This window comes from Dendrobates tinctorius, unplaced genomic scaffold, assembly GCF_039654945.1.
Source record: "Dendrobates tinctorius isolate UK_male_01 unplaced genomic scaffold, ASM3965494v1 ptg000022l, whole genome shotgun sequence".
Classification (NCBI taxonomy): Eukaryota; Metazoa; Chordata; class Amphibia; order Anura; family Dendrobatidae; genus Dendrobates; species Dendrobates tinctorius.
The window spans coordinates 36,591,198-36,607,088 of NW_027361690.1; the positions used below are offsets into that span (position 1 = coordinate 36,591,198).

General features: G+C 45.9%; 1 protein-coding gene across 1 annotated transcript in view; it reads left to right on the forward strand.

The window, feature by feature from the left end:
* Positions 1 to 267: 267 nt before the first annotated feature.
* MAP1A (microtubule associated protein 1A) overlaps positions 268 to 15,891 on the forward strand; it is a 393,360-nt gene continuing 377,736 nt past the window's right edge. Inside the window, exon 1 of the mRNA XM_073568587.1 lies at positions 268 to 476. The gene's annotated coding sequence lies outside the window, so the exon portion shown is untranslated. The remainder of the gene's footprint in view (positions 477 to 15,891) is intronic.

A 15,891-nucleotide genomic window follows, 5' to 3' on the forward strand; every position in this document is an offset into this window, starting at 1 on the left:
ATGCTGCCTCTCCTCCATCCTGGGTCACACGCCTTTGCTGTCTCTGGAATCTAAAAAGTAAAGGGATATTAGTGACTAATTCCTGCCCTGCATCCAATCAAATCAAACTATTGCATTAAGCCCCGCCCACTTACAAGTTCTTCCAACCCGGGAGCTTGTGACGTAGCACTGATGTTCTTGGTTCATCCAATCAGCGATTTCCAGACCTTTTAAGAACAGGAGCGCACTCCCCTCGGCTTTCAGCCTCCTGAACGTTGCCATGGCGACCAAGGCGGGCTTTGCGGAGGCCCTCTGTGTTGTCACGGAGACCGGCGCAGTGTCGGCGCTGGTGGTTCAGCACCACGGACAGCGGCGCTTTACTAATCCCGCTGCCGCCGCTGCGAGGTGGGATCCCAGCAAACATTACCTGCTCATAGTCATCGGGGACATAGCTACGGAGAGGCAGCTGCAGGCAGTGAGAGACCACCTGGAGCACGGTGAGTGGCGGCGAGAGTCCTGCATCAGCCGAGCAGTGGAACTCCGGGAGGGTGTGCTGGGATCACTGCACTGCATACACTGCGGCAGGAGCGGGGCACTATGCTGCAAACCTGCCAGTGCCAGCCAGCAAGGGGCAGAGAGAGGGCACACAGCAATGGGGGGGCAGAGAGTGGGCACTCAGCAATGGAGGGCAGAGAGTGGGCACTCAGCAATGGGGGGGGCAGAGAGTGGGCACACTGCAATCGGGGGCAGAAAGTGGGCACTCAGCAATGGGGGGGCAGAGAGTGGTCACACAGCAGTGGGGGAGCAGAGAGTGGGCACACAGCAGTGGGGGAGCAGAGAGAGGGCACACAGCAATGGGGGGTAGAGAGTGGGCACTCAGCAATAGGGGAGTAGAGAGTGGGCACACTGCAATCGGGGGCAGAAAGTGGGCACTCAGCAATGGGGGGGCAGAGAGTGGTCACACAGCAGTGGGGGAGCAGAGAGTGGGCACACAGCAATGGGGGGCAGAGAGTGGGCACACAGCAGTGGGGGAGCAGGGAGTGGGCACACAGCAATGGGGGGCAGAGAGTGGGCACTCAGCAATGGGGGGCAGAGAGTGGGAACACAGCAATGGGGGGCAGAGAGTGGGCACACAGCAGTGGGGGAGCAGGGAGTGGGCACACAGCAATGGGGGGCAGAGAGTGGGCACTCAGCAATGGGGGGCAGAGAGTGGGCACACAGCAATGGGGGGCAGAGAGTGGGCACACAGCAGTGGGGGAGCAGGGAGTGGGCACACAGCAATGGGGGGCAGAGAGTGGGCACACAGCAGTGGGGGAGCAGGGAGTGGGCACACAGCAGTGGGGGAGCAGGGTGTGGGCACACAGCAGTGGGGGAGCAGGGAGTGGGCACACAGCAATGGGAGGGCAGAGAGTGGGAACACAGCAGTGGGGGAGCAGAGAGTGGGCGCACAGCAATGGGGGAGCAGAGAGTGGGCACACAGCAATGGGGGGCAGAGAGTGGGCACTCAGCAGTGGGAGGGCAGAGAGTGGGCACTCAGCAATGGGGGAGCAGAGAGTGGGCACACAGCAATGGGGGAGCAGGGAGTGGGCACACAGCAGTGGGGGAGCAGGGAGTGGGCACACAGCAATGGGAGGGCAGAGAGTGGGCACACAGCAGTGGGGGAGCAGAGAGTGGGCACACAGCAGTGGGGGAGCAGGGAGTGGGCACACAGCAATGGGAGGGCAGAGAGTGGGAACACAGCAGTGGGGGAGCAGAGAGTGGGCGCACAGCAATGGGGGAGCAGAGAGTGGACACACAGCAATGGGGGGCAGAGAGTGGGCACTCAGCAGTGGGAGGGCAGAGAGTGGGCACTCAGCAATGGGAGCGCAGAGAGTGGGCACACAGCAATGTGGGGCAGAGAGTGGGCACTCAGCAATGGGGGGCAGAGAGTAGGCATTTAGCAATGGGAGCGCAGAGAGTGGGCACACAGCAATGGTGGGCAGAGAGTGGGCACTCAGCAGTGGGAGGGCAGAGAGGGCACTCATCAGTGGGAGGGCAGAGAGTGGGCACTCAGCAGTGGGAGCGCAGAGAGTGAGCACTCAGCAGTGGGAGGGCAGAGAGTGGGCTCTCAGCCATGGGAGGGCAGAGAGTGGGCACTCAGCAATGGGAGGGCAGAGATGAGCACTCAGCAATGGGAGGGCAGAGAGTGGGAACTCAGCAGTGGGAGGGCAGAGATGAGCACTCAGCAATGGGAGGGCAGAGAGTGGGCACTCAGCAGTGGGAGGGCAGAGAGTGAGCACTCAGCAGTGGGAGCGCAGAGATGAGCACTCAGCAGTGGGAAGGCAGAGGAGAAGCCGAAGGATTGTGTCTGGTAGATGTAGCAGAGCCAAAGTTGTCAGGTGCAACTTCTTGTGCTGCATGAGTCTGATTTGCATAAGACTGCAGTTTACCATCACAATGCACAGTAGTCACAATAGTTCAGTGACAAGGTGAGCTCTGCTACTCCCCTGTACCCAGAGAAGGGGCGCCTGACCTTCTGCACCACTGACAGCAGATGTTCTTGTTACTGTGCGCAGCAAAATATCCTGTATATTATACTCCTCCGTCCCCCTATAGTGTAGCACTGTACAGTATTTTATACCCCTCCATTCCCCTATAATGTAGCAATGTACAGTATATTATATCCCTCCATCCTCCTATAATGTAGCACAATACAGTATATTATACCCCTCTAGCCCCCTATAATGTAGCACTGTGCAGTATATTATACCCTTCCGTCCCCCCTATAATGTAGCACTGTATATTATAATGCAGCACCGCACAGTATATTATACCCCTCCAGCCCCCTATAATGTAGCACTGTACAGTATATTATACCCCTCCGTCCCCCTATAGTGTAGCACTATGCAGTATATTATACCCCTCCATCCCCCTATAGTGTAGCATTATGCAGTATATTATACCCCTCCGTCCCCTATAATGTAGCACCGTACAGTATATTATACCCCTCCGTCCCCTATAGTGTAGCACTGTACAGTATATTATACCCCTCCATCCCCCTATAATGTAGCACCGTACAGTATATTATACCCCTCCGTCCCCCTAGAGTGTAGCACTATGCAGTATATTATACCCCTCCGTCCCCCTATAATGTAGCACCGTACAGTATATTATACCCCCTCCGTCCCCCTATAGTGTAGCACCGTACAGTATATTATACCCCTCCAGCCCCCTATAATGTAGCACCGTACAGTATATTATACTCCTCATCCCCTATTATATAACACTGCACTGTATATTATACCCCTCTGTCCCCCTATAGTGTAGCACTCTACAGTATATTATACCCCTCCATCCCCCTATAATATAACACTGCACAGTATATTATACCCCTCCATCCCCCTATAATATAACACTGCACAGTATATTATACCCCTTCGTCCCCCTATAATATAAAACTGCACAGTATATTATACCCCTCCGTCCCCTATAATATAACACTGCACAGTATATTATACCCCTCCGTCCCCTATAAAGTAGCGCTGTATATTATACCCCTCCAACCCCCTATAATATAACACTGCACAGTATATTATACCCCTCCGTCCCCCTATAATATAACACTGCACAGTATATTATACCCCTCCGTCCCCTATAATGTAGCGCTGTATATTATACCCCTCCATCCCCCTATAATATAACACTGCACAGTATATTATACCCCTCCATCCCCCTATAATATAACACTGCACAGTATATTATACCCCCTCCATCCCCCTATAATATAACACTGCACAGTATATTATACCCTTCCATCCCCCTATAATATAACACTGCACAGTATATTATACCCCTCCATCCCCCTATAATATAACACTGCACAGTATATTATACCCCTCCATCCCCCTATAATATAACACTGCACGGTATATTATACCCCTCGGTCCCCCTTTAGTGTAGCACTCTACAGTATATTATACCCCTCCGTCCCCTATAATGTAGCGCTGTATATTATACCCCTCCATCCCCCTATAATATAACACTGCACAGTATATTATACCCCTCCATCCCCCTATAATATAACACTGCACAGTATATTATACCCCTCCATCCCCCTATAATATAACACTGCACGGTATATTATACCCCTCCGTCCCCCTATAGTGTAGCACTCTACAGTATATTATACCCCTCCGTCCCCTATAATGTAGCGCTGTATATTATACCCCTCCATCCCCCTATAATATAACACTGCACAGTATATTATACCCCTCCATCCCCCTATAATATAACACTGCACGGTATATTATACCCCTCCGTCCCCCTATAGTGTAGCACTCTGCAGTATATTATACCCCTCCGTCCCCTGTAATGTAGCGCTGTATATTATACCCCTCCATCCCCCTATAATATAACACTGCACAGTATATTATACCCCTCCGTCCCCCTATAATATAACACTGCACGGTATATTATACCCCTCCGTCCCCCTATAGTGTAGCACTCTGCAGTATATTATACCCCTCCGTCCCCTGTAATGTAGCGCTGTATATTATACCCCTCCATCCCCCTATAATATAACACTGCACAGTATATTATACCCCTCCATCCCCCTATAATATAACACTGCACGGTATATTATACCCCTCCGTCCCCCTATAGTGTAGCACTCTGCAGTATATTATACCCCTCCGTCCCCTGTAATGTAGCGCTGTATATTATACCCCTCCATCCCCCTATAATATAACACTGCACAGTATATTATACCCCTCCGTCCCCCTATAATATAACACTGCACGGTATATTATACCCCTCCGTCCCCCTATAGTGTAGCACTCTACAGTATATTATACCCCTCCGTCCCCTATAATGTAGCGCTGTATATTATACCCCTCCATCCCCCTATAATATAACACTGCACAGTATATTATACCCCTCCATCCCCCTATAATATAACACTGCACGGTATATTATACCCCTCCGTCCCCCTATAGTGTAGCACTCTGCAGTATATTATACCCCTCCGTCCCCTGTAATGTAGCGCTGTATATTATACCCCTCCATCCCCCTATAATATAACACTGCACAGTATATTATACCCCTCCGTCCCCCTATAATATAACACTGCACGGTATATTATACCCCTCCGTCCCCCTATAGTGTAGCACTCTACAGTATATTATACCCCTCCGTCCCCTATAATGTAGCGCTGTATATTATACCCCTCCATCCCCCTATAATATAACACTGCACAGTATATTATACCCCTCCGTCCCCCTATAATATAACACTGCACGGTATATTATACCCCTCCGTCCCCCTATAGTGTAGCACTCTGCAGTATATTATACCCCTCCGTCCCCTGTAATGTAGCGCTGTATATTATACCCCTCCATCCCCCTATAATATAACACTGCACAGTATATTATACCCCTCCATCCCCCTATAATATAACACTGCACGGTATATTATACCCCTCCGTCCCCCTATAGTGTAGCACTCTGCAGTATATTATACCCCTCCGTCCCCTGTAATGTAGCGCTGTATATTATACCCCTCCATCCCCCTATAATATAACACTGCACAGTATATTATACCCCTCCGTCCCCCTATAATATAACACTGCACGGTATATTATACCCCTCCGTCCCCCTATAGTGTAGCACTCTACAGTATATTATACCCCTCCGTCCCCTATAATGTAGCGCTGTATATTATACCCCTCCATCCCCCTATAATATAACACTGCACAGTATATTATACCCCTCCATCCCCCTATAATATAACACTGCACGGTATATTATACCCCTCCGTCCCCCTATAGTGTAGCACTCTGCAGTATATTATACCCCTCCGTCCCCTGTAATGTAGCGCTGTATATTATACCCCTCCATCCCCCTATAATATAACACTGCACAGTATATTATACCCCTCCGTCCCCCTATAATATAACACTGCACGGTATATTATACCCCTCCGTCCCCCTATAGTGTAGCACTCTACAGTATATTATACCCCTCCGTCCCCTATAATGTAGCGCTGTATATTATACCCCTCCATCCCCCTATAATATAACACTGCACAGTATATTATACCCCTCCGTCCCCCCAGTATATTGTAAGCCGCTCTCCGTACATTCTTGTTCTTAGCAGATATGAGCAGTGAGTGTCGGTGTCTGGGCCCAGTGATTCCACGTGCTGCTCGCTCACACTCCGTTTTTCCTGCATTGCAGATCACGTTCTCACACTTGCATCATATTGTAATACTTCTTTTAACTGCTTGTAGTCTGGCGGGGGGATTTGGTGAATGCTCATCAGTTTGTGCCCCACCCAGGAGCTTAATAATGGAAGACTTGCCGCGTGGTGTAGAGGAGCGGAGTAGATTCAGCTGCAGATGTGACGCATTGCTGCTGTGCTGCTGAAATCACTGAGTCACAGGCCTCCATCCCACCAGGCTTTGTTCCGCCAGAGGCCTTCTGTTCAATGCATTTGTAACTAATGGGGATATAAGATCTGTACAGTTATTTATCGGAAGACCCTCGCTGTGACATCCAGCCCTAGACCTGCAGTAATGGATGAGAAGAAGAATTCTTAGCGTTATTATTACACACGTATCGGCTATTTTACCTTCATGTCTCGGACAAGTCTGATATCTGAAAGCTATGTATGTGGAGCGTTTTATAACTGCTGTGAGATTTGTTGGTGTCGAATGTTGAGAGTTATACGAAGGTCAGGGAATAGTCACATATACGATCCACTCTGTCCTGGCAGCTTCTTCACTCTGGGAATCAGGAAAATGAGTGCAAATATTTACATCTCGTCTATGGAGAAGTTGTTAGTCTTTTTTTTCTTTTTCTAGAGACCTTAGGCCACGTTCACACGTTCAGTATTTTACATCAGTATTTGCCAAAACTAGGAGTACTGAACATATGAACGTGGTCTAAGGCTAAGAGCTTTTGGTGAGTTTGTGAGGTTGCGGATTTTCTGTAGTATTTCTGCACCCATTAACCAAACTAGGTTACTTGCATTTTTTAGAAACTACGCAGCATAAAAAACTCACCAAGCACTCATCGCGGGAACATAGCCTAAAGGAGTTTTCTACAAATACGTTAAAGCACCACTCCAACATTTTTTTCATTGTAGCAATGGAGTGGTGTTACTAATGTACGGTAAGTTCCCTGTCCCTAGTCTCACATTTACCGCCATCTTCACCTTTAATCCATGCCGCTTAGGTTGTCATCCAGTAGTCTGTGACCTGCAGCATTACCCCAGTGTTTGCTGGATGAGCCAGAGGTCACTTTCAATGCAAGTTTATGAGAGCCTTGTTCTAAAATCTCATAGGCTCTTATGGATGGTGGCACAGGACCATAGGAAGCTGAAGATGGCAGGTGAGTGTGATATTGGGGGCAGAAACCTTACTTTACTAGTACCACTCCAGAGCTGAAATAAAGAAAAAAAAAGATGGAGTTCTGCTTTAAAGGGGTTCTCCAGGTTTGGCATGAAAGTGTGTCATCACTCTATGGGACTGCAAACTTGTGAATTTTACTCACAGTCTGTAGTGCCCGCTTCTGTGCCATGTCCTCCGGGTCAGGGACTCAGTCAACCTCCAGGCAAGATGGAAAGCTCCCTTCCACACTCCGCCAACATATGTGCCTTTCCTGAACGTCTCCTCTATAGCGCCTTTAAGTGTGAAGATCTCCAGTACCGTGTTACACTGGAGTTCCTCCTGACAGATGTTCCCAAGAACTCTACTTGCACGGCAGACAGCTGTAGCCTGCTTCGGGGACTCTCTACTCCTAAGTCCCGGCTCTATATCCGTGTTGCTGTTGTGCCCTCAAGTCTTAGATGGGAGTAGTGCATTTGCAGCCCACTACTCCACCGGTGTCTGCTGCAGAACCATTAGTGTCCATACAACCTCGGGGACCGGGCCCCGGTCTTGCGCTTAGAACTTCTAGGCAGGGTTCTTCCTCTAACCAACGTCCTCTGTGTTCCCTTTTACTCCTACGTTCCGTACTTGTCCTTTCACTTCTATGGAAGCTCAGGCTTCAGGTCAATGTCCTTCTCCTTCTTTCCTTTCCTTTCCTGTGCCAGCTGGCTCAGGTCACTGAGGCAGCTGCAGCACTCCTTCCTCCATCCCTTCCTCCAGGGATCCCCACTCCTCCCGAGTGGCTTCCTTCCTCACTGACCTCCTGTCAGACTGACCTATCATCCTAAACCATCCCGCTCATATATATATTCTGAACTCCACCCACCTCCCAGCACATCTAGTGTTCCAAGCAGGGAACCACCAAAGGTGCTCTGCTTCTCTCTAAGCAAAGAGCCGCAATGTGGTTGTGCTGAACTACTCTATTGTGTGGGGTGTGAGTGTTGGAGCGTGGTCAGGAGCCTCCAACTTACCTGGATGGTGGGGCAACACACCTTAGGAGAAGGTTTAGTACCTCTGTGGCGACTGAGCCTCAGGGGCGCCACATATGCATATGACCGCCCGCTCCCAGCGACGGGACTGAAGAAACCTGACTCTGTGCTGTGTGTGATCTGAGGATTCAACCTCTTAATACTGTTGGGGCACGTGCACCTTTCTTGTGGAAATAGCAGTTACTCACTATTCACTTGAATGAGGGATAATGATCCAGCTGAATGATAAGTTCTCAGAATGTGTTGAGTTCCCAGTGTTTAGATTACCAACAAACAGACTTTATGGGATGTTATCTTTACCTGCTTTTGAAGTATGTGAAATCTTTGGGAGTGCACCACTTTTCTGCCTGTCTCCCGATTTCACTATTGCAGCGCACCCCTAATATTGACAGTTTGGACTGCAGCATGGCTGCACCGCTGGACTGAACTGTGCGCTCTACCATACTGCGAGCAGAAGAAGCTTCCCCTCTGCAGCACTGGAGGAGCGCAGGAGCACTGATGTGGCTGCGTCCTGCAATCTGGCGAGCTTCAGAGCTGCGTTATCAAGCTGTATAGCTAACAGTTTTCAAATGCTGCGCTACTTGTGTCTGTTCACCTAGCCAACACATACTTATATGTAGCTAAATATAGTAGGGCACTTCAAAGAAACTAAAGAACACAAAAAAGGAAGCACAAAAATCTGAACGTCAAAAAGTATAACTATTTTATTAGTTTAATCGAGACAACCCAAAAAAAAATTAAAAATGAGAATTTGGAACACAGAAAATGTCCCAGTGTTGTCAGCTTTGCTGCAGAGCTGTGCCTGATTATAGCCAACACAGTACAGCAGAGTAGAACCTTTTCTCATTACAAACACATTTGCAGTTGTCCTCTCACATGGCTGTCAGCCATGCTGCATTGCCTTCCCCACACACACACAATGGCTGTAAGATGGAATCTGAAGCACTATGAAAGGACAACTGCTGCTACAAATGTGTTTGTAATGAGATAAAGTTTAGTTCTGCTGTGCTGTAAAGACTCCAAAATCACAAAATTTAAGTGCAACTCCGAGTTACACCAAATATTGCAATTTTTCTAAGCTATTATGCCAGAATTGTAGCATGAAAGCTTTGATGAATCGGGCCCACAGAGACACAATTTATAAGATAAGGCGCTGTTTCACTTTGCACACCCATAACTACATTATGTTCTACATTATTAAAAGGCTCTTTATATTTGACAGCTGCAAATTTGTCTTTTGGATTATTTGTTCCTACGTTATTAGATTTAGGTTTGCTGCCACGAATGGGAATGACAGCAAATAGATTGATAGCTTATCATAACATGATGATGATTTTCAATGTTTGTTGCCTTATACCCACACTGATCCATTCAGTTTGTTGGTTCCATGATGCAGTGCTGTGACATACAGTTAGGTCCAGAAATATTTAGACAGTGACTGAATCTTTGTGATTTGCGCTCCGCATGCCAGCATTTGTATTTAAAATGAAACAACTGAGATGCAAATTTTGCGGAGCAGAATAGGTAAAAAAAATTTAAAATAAACTGGTGTGTGTTATAATACGCTTTTGCTGTAGATTACTTTGGGGGGCAGGTGGAGCGGGGTCCCAGGCGGCAGTGTCGCTGCTGGTGGAGGTAGGACGGGGTGTTTGGCGGCAGAGCAGGAGTCAGGCGGAGGCTGTGGGCCCCAGGCTGGAACGACAAGGTGTTCGGCAGTGCGGGGGCTCGGCAACATTTTGTGATAGCTCGAAATCCCGCACCTTCCATATTTTCTAATGCAGTGGACTCCAGGATAAATACAATTTATTATCTTTATAATTGTAATGTATCTGTGAAAAGCTCAAGACATGAAGATGGCAACCTGTTTGTAATCCATTTTTTATGTAGTCGTTGACATATAAAGGGCAACTCTGATCCAGAATACCCATCAAGGTAGCACATGCTGTGACTTAAACCCACAGTTATCTAATTTCTGTATTTTTTAAAGCTGTATACAATTTTGATAAATCAAACTTTTAACGGAGTCGGCGATTCTAAATGTGTTGTTATTATTTTTAATAGAGAAAAAGGGTGGTGATTCGACAATCTTAAAACCTTTTTTTATTTTTAACTATATGTTTTAATCCTTTCAGGGAACTTTTGATTTAGGGGACGTTTGATATATGGCAATACTATTGTACAGTAGTGCATAGTCAAAATGACGTCCTCATATAAAGCTCAATCTCAGGTTGGGCTTCATAGAAAGTCTAAGATGGCAGCCATGACAATCCATCAGCACTACGCGTACATTTAAATGCCATTATCGTTGATTGACAGTGACATTTAATTGGTGAAACAGCAATCAAAGCTCACTCCGTTTTCTGCTGTTACAGGAGTATGCCAGCTGTGTAACACAGCCAGTATCTACCTTGTATGGTGCAGGCTCAACTCCTGAGCAACATACGTGGGAAAAGGGTTAAAGAGGATGTCATATCTGATACAATTCTGGGCAATCCACAGAGTATAAAGAAACCAAACACATTAAAGCTCCTACAAATGGAATGAACACCTAAAAAATGACTGTGACTGTCATGTTTGATCGCAGTGTGCCAGGGGTTAATGTGTGGGGGGCGGTCTGTGACCGGGTGATACTGTGATACTCAGCTGACACCTGGCCGCAATCAACGGCGCCCCACCCAGGAGCGCCGCTGGTCACTATGACGTACTATCCCGTCCCCGGTCATACGGGCCCAGGTACCGTAGACGAGACAGTACATCAGATGGCAGAAAGGGGTTGAGGTGCCTAAACAGCAGAAACCCCCCCACAAGTGACCCCCATGTTGGAAACTACACCCCTTATGGATTTTATGCAGTGGTATAGTGAGCATTTTGAACAGAATTTGATAACATTAGGTCATCATATTGAATATGTCATCATTTCTAATTTTTTTTGTAACTTTTGAAAAAACCCTAAGCATAAGCCTAACTCTACGTCAAAGCAAACAATGAAAGAAATAAAAATCGTAAAGTAGAAAAAAATGAAGAAAAAATTCATCTGACTAGGGGAATGACACGGGGGAGGATTGTGATCTAGGGAGTGCACAGCAAGGCACAGCCAAAGTGCTGTCCTATTTACTAATCATTGGGCTTTTGATCACTGTGATGGGGTCTATCACAGTGATCAAAAGTCAGCAACCAATAGGAAAAAAATCTCTGGTTACCTAGTGCAGGCAGGCAGATCACACATGCCCCATGGCCCTTTTAAACAGCTGTAAAGCAGGATGGTGAGAGTAAGATCGACACAGCTCTAATATTGATGATTGCCGGTCCTTTGGAGAGGCCATTACTTTTTAAGGACTAAATAACCTTTTTAAGGTTTGTGGAATTTGCTGTGCTAACCATACTAAATCATGATCACTGGTCTTCAAGGGCAGTATAGCGTCATCCATATTGATTGCTGTGCAATGTAACCTCTGAAAAGGACATCATGTATCGAATGAGATCACTAACTGCGCACATGCAAGAAACTCTGGAGGTGGCTGTATTATTTGATCAGGTAAAGCAGAATAGTTTTGGGAGTTATTTTGCTAAATGAGCAGATTACACTACTGTCACATTGTGAGCAATCTCTTCTATTTTTTAGCTCGTTACTGTTTTAATAGGGCATTTTTTTTGGTTAGGAGTGTTAAATCCATTTAGGAAAATACATGATCAAAGGCAGTTTTAGGAAAGCTTTGATGGAAATGTGAATGTTTGATTTTCAATTAAACATCAAATACCCAGCTTTACAACAGGAGCTGAATCTGCACAACCCTTGGAGACTATTAAGGAGGTTTAAGCTAAGAAAAATAGTCCACGAATAAATTATTTATTTAAAATAGACAAATTACCATTTTTACCTTATTACTTGAATGCGAGCTCATTCTGCGGAGGAGAAGTAATTATAACAGGCCTAGTGAATAGCAGGGATCATACAAGGGATCCGATTTAGTAAAATGGTAGATGACATGTGAAGAAGTAATTCTGTATTTCTGTATTGTTTAACACTAGAACTACCGCATGTTTCATATCATCCAGCTACTTAAAAATAGGGATATCCAGATAAGGCTAGATTCACACTAGCGTTTATTCGACGCAGCGCACGGCGCCGCTAAGCCCCGCCCCCTGCCGGCTCCCTGCTCGCCCCATCCGGTCATCGCCGCCTCCTATCGCACATGGACGCTTGTGATCTGCGCACCCTATCTTTAGTATAGGGTGCGCAGATCGTGCGCTGGCCGTGCGCTAGTAGGATTTTGGCGTGCGCTGCGCACTTTTGAAGGCGCGCCCGTGCGCGCCAAACACAGCATGTTGCACTTTGGCGCGCATGGCGCACCTTCAAAAGTGCGCAGCGCACGCCAAAATCCTACTAGCGCACAGCCAGCGCACGATCTGCGCACCCTATGCTAAAGATAGGGTGCGCAGATCGCAAGCGTCCATGTGCGATAGTAGGCGGCGATGACCGGATGGGGCGGGCAGGGAGCCGACAGGGGGCGGGGCTTAGCGGCGCCGTGCGCTGCGTCGAATAAACGCTAGTGTGAAACTAGCCTTACCAAGGATAACGACATGACCAAGGAGGCAATCCTTTATCTGTGGTTGTAAACCACATGATAACAGTCACATCATATAAGACACAAAACACACTATTAACAAGTGTACAGATGACACCGAGTTATTAATAATATACCTTACGGGTGATTGTGAGACCTGATGTGGAATTTGGCTTAAATTAATTAGCTATAGGATCCTATTCACAGTCCATTGTTTTGATGAAATATGAAAAGTACAGTTGAACGTTATTAAATAAAAGTTGAGAATAATACAGAAAAATAGGATATATATGTCTATTGGATCTGTGCGCTACTAAATACAACCCAATGAAGTTGCAATTAAAGGGAATATGTCAGTACGTTCGTCCCTCCGTCTATATGGGCATGTACGTCATAGAAAGCTGAATGATACCTTGACATTTTGGAATCCGATCTATTATTATAGAAAAATCCATGTTTTTCTTCAATATAAATGACCTCTTCCAGGCTACAGGGAGGACGCTGCCTGGAAGACTCCTCCGCCTCCTGAGCTTATAATAATAATATAGTAGTAATTTTCATTTATATAGCGCCGATATATTCTGCAGCAACTTATTATTAAGTAGGGACATGTACAGACTATAAAAACAATACAAAGTAACACATTTCATCAGTTTCAACAGTTACAGCTTATTTTATATAGTAGGGGGACTTATCAGTGTGAGACAAGTAACTAGCACGGAACAGAACTGAACTTTGTCTTCTTGCAAACACATTTTTTTGCAGCTTTCACAGCTCTGCTGTATTGTAACAATATTACAGCCCTGTCTGTCTGTGAGCTGGAAGCTGAAGCTGAGAGGAACCTGCAGATGTGTCAGGTATCATCACACACCGCTCTGCAGTGAGATCAGGAGAGCAGAGGGCGGCCATTACACATCACTCCGGTAACTCCTCCTTCATGTATAAAATAAATTCTGGAGGCAGAGTTATCTTCCAGGCAGAATCCTTCCCATAGTCTGGAAGAGGTCATTAATATAAAGGGATGAAAGATGATTTACAACAACAATGCCTCTGATATGAGACATACAGGTAGGACTTTTCTCAGCTGCCTATAGCCTGTATGCCCATATTAATAGCTTAGATAGGTCAAATATGGTGACAGATTCCCTTTAATATGAAAACTGCAGCAGAATGGAGATTTGTACTCTATAAACACTATATTCTTTTCTTCTGGGAACCAGCGACTGGAATGAAGGAGGAATGGCAATTTTCTTATTTCTTGTCACTAACAATTCTATGTGTATATTCACATAATGTGAAAAAATCTGACATGGTTTTCAATGGAAATACACATCAGAATTTCAGCAAGGTTTTCAAAAATTTTGAAGCTTTTTTTTTCCATGCATTGCTATACAGCCTTGGAATGCGGTATTTCAGAGAAAAACATAGTTAATACCAGCCAGGGACCAAGCTGTGCTGTAGACTAGTCAGACAAGCATGTCCCTGTCTGCTTCCCCATACTGGCTGCCTTCAAGTGACAAGTCTTTGCTTTACATTCACTTATAACTGGGATTCAGAGTATACATAAATATACTATATGACGTTAGCAAAAGAGGTTCTCATAGCAGTATTATACAGTGTACAAGAGGAAACCAGTAGTGGTCAGCACTTCCTATAGTATCAAATACAAAGGTGCAAGTAAACTGCAGTACAAGCAGAAACTCCAACCATTATACAAATATTAAATACATTATGTGCACTATTATATATACAAACACTATTCAACACCACTCTGTAAATAATGAATACATGAATTCCACTTTTGAAATATACAGCTCTGGCAAAAATTAAGAGACCACCACATCAAAACCCTGTCATTGGCAGCCCATTCTCCAGACCTGAACCCCATTGAAAACCTCTGGAATGTATTGAAGAGGATAATGGATAGTCACAAGCCATCAAACAAAGAAGAACTTGTACCAGGAGTGGCATAAAGTCACCCAAAAGCAGCGTGAAAGACTGGTGGAAAACATGCCAAGACGCATGAAAGCTGTGATTAAAAATCATGGTTATTCCACAAAATATTGATTTCTGAACTCTTCCCGAGTTAAAACATTAGTATTATTGTTTCTAATTGATTATTATCTTGTTTTCTTTGCATTATTTGAGGTCTGAAAGAACTGTTTTGTTATTTTAATTTTGACCATTTCTCCTTTTCAGAAAAAAAAAAAAATTGCTTGGAAATTCGGAGGCATGTTGTCAGATGTTTGTAGACTAAAAGAACAATTTACATTTTACTCAAAAATATACCTATAAACAGCGTCGGACTGGAACACCTTGGGCCCACCAGAGAAAATCATTCTTGGGGCCCACTATGTAGCTGCATAGAGTTAAATACCAGACCACCAATTATGCGGTAAAACACGCTAATATCCGGGTATAATATAAGGTTGTACATGTCTTAATTATGTAGCAGGAGTTGGGGTAGCCCCCTCATAGAATATAAAGCAGCCCCCTCACATAGTATAATGCAGCCATCTCATAGAATATAATGCAGCCATCTCATAGAATATAATACTGCCCCCCTCATAGGGTATAATACTGCCCCCTCATAGGGAATAATGCACCCCCTCATAGGGTATAATGCACCCCCTCATAGGGTATAATACTGCCCCCCTCATAGGGTATAATACTGCCCCCCTCATAGGGAATAATGCACCCCCTCATAGGGAATAATGCACCCCCTCATAGGGTATAATGCTGCCCCCTCATAGGGTATAATACTGCCCTCCTCAGGGTATAATACTGCCCCCCTCATAGGGAATAATGCACCCCCTCATAGGGTATAATGCTGCCTCCTCATAGGGTATAATACTGCCCCCCTCATAGGGAATAATGCATCCCCTCATAGGGAATAATGCTGCCCCCTCATAGGGTATAATACTGCCCCCCTCATAGGGTATAATGCACCCCCT